The sequence below is a fragment of the Tupaia chinensis genome, unplaced genomic scaffold (genome assembly GCF_000334495.1).
Source record: "Tupaia chinensis unplaced genomic scaffold, TupChi_1.0 Scaffold143651_1, whole genome shotgun sequence".
Lineage (NCBI taxonomy): Eukaryota > Metazoa > Chordata > Mammalia > Scandentia > Tupaiidae > Tupaia > Tupaia belangeri.
The window spans coordinates 3,287,508-3,289,424 of NW_006203500.1; the positions used below are offsets into that span (position 1 = coordinate 3,287,508).

The window sequence follows — 1,917 nt, forward strand, 5'->3', positions numbered from 1 at the left end:
GTAATGACATCAGGACTGCACAGGGGAGAGAGGTCCCAGGGCAGGGCTGCTGCTGGCCAAGCCCCTGATCCCCACGCGCCTCTGGCACCCAATAGGGCTGGCCCAGCCTCCTCAGGGGCCCTTCCCAGGGCACCAGGGCTCAGTGACTGTCCAAGGCACTGGACTCCCACATGGTCCGCAGTAGTTCAAGCCCCGGGTCTGGCAGTTTAAAAATCACACCGACATGTGTGCCTACGTGCCCAAATCCTGAGAGGAGACTGTAGGAGAAGGGGTTGTGGCATGGCCATCCCCCGGGTGTGTGTGGGGGAGGGTGACTTCTCACTGTCCCTCCATTTGCTTTTCTCTCTCTTCTCCAGTGAGTGCATGTGTCCTGTGGCAAAACCCTAAAAAAATAAAAAGACACCCTGACACATTTCCTGAGCACCTCCTACAGCCGGGCACTGTTCTGGGTGTTGGGAACAGAGCAGGGGACCAGAGAAATAGGCGTCCGCCACCTGGGCTGAGCTCACAGGCCGCTGAGCTTGCTACCACATCCTGTCTGTGTCCTCGGCCCCCATGCAGCCCTGAGTCCTGAAGACAGATGGTCTTTTCGAGACCTGACCAGCTGAGCCCTGGGAATCACCTGGAGCCCCTCCCCACCCGGGTCTCAGCCCTCTGCACTTGCTCCGCTCCCCCTTCCCTCCTGGGTCCCAGCATGGGGGCGGCTGACAGTTCCGACCAACAGAGCTCCCTGCCTCAGACACCAGCACCTCATAGACGCAGTCACACGAAGCTCTCACCAAGCCTGGCTCCCACCCGGGAGTGGGGTCTTGCACCCCCAGTTTCCACAGGCTGTTCCGGGCAGGCATTTTAGACCTGTGGCCCTGGTCTGTCGGAGCTGCCTCTGTGGCCCCATGAGCTCAGGACAGTGCCAGAGCTGGGGCACGAGAGGGCAGACTGTGTCTGGAGCCCCCATGTCGGGGCTGTTCCTGACCCTGCCACGTCCTCACAGCACCTTCTCCACAGGCCCCTTGGCCTCCCTGAACCTAAGCCTCACCTCCTGTCCGCAGGATGGGGGCACAAGGCCACCCCAGAGAACCATGCCAGCCCAAGCTGGAGCCAGAAACACCGATCCGCCTGCCAGACTGAGCCTGGGCGTTCGGACTGCCCACCTGCTCTGGGAGAACTGTGCCCCTAAAACATACGCTCAAGTCCTACCCCCGGTATCCGCGAACACGGCCTCATGTAGACAGAGTCGTTATGGATGTAAGTGGGTTGTGGGGAGGTCATGCTGGAGTCAGGGGGCCCTAAATCCAAGGACCGATGTCCTTGTAAGAAGGCCAGGTGAGGCCAGCCTGTGGTGAGGGGATTGGGGCGGCTGGATCCCACGTGGCCAATGGTGTGGTTCATGTCTTGGACCCAACGGCTTAAGAAACAAGATGTGGGGACCAGCAGATGGCATAATGGTTGCACCATTGTCCTCCCACGTAGTCAACAGCAGTTCAAGCCCTGGACCCAGAGGCTTCAAACTCATGCTGGGCATGTGGGCATGTGTGCGTGCATGCCCAAGATACCAAGTGGAGAATGGAGGAGAGGGGACTGTGGTATGACCATCCCCCAGGGGGGTGATTTCTCACTTTCTCTCTCTCTGTCTCACTCTTGCCTCTCTGGTGAGTGCATGCTCTCTATAGCAAAAAGCTCTTCAAAAAAGAAGAAAAAGAAACAAGATGGGCAGTCGTGTCTGCTCAAAATCCTGAAAGCAGGGTGGAGGAGGAGATGGGATTGCAATGCAGCCATTCCCTGTGGGATGGCCTTACTTAAATGAAAATAAAACATGAAGGAAAACCAGGTAAGCACACAGAGACACGGACCAGAGCGGAAGGCCACGTGATCATGCTGGCAGCCACCAGGGAGGTGCAGCCACTAGCCAGGGGGAGG

General features: G+C 58.5%; 1 protein-coding gene across 1 annotated transcript in view; it reads right to left on the minus strand.

Annotated features, from left to right (window-relative positions):
• PRR5 (proline rich 5) overlaps window positions 1-1,917 on the minus strand; it is a 44,749-nt gene that overhangs the window by 37,650 nt on the left and 5,182 nt on the right. The window lies entirely within an intron of this gene.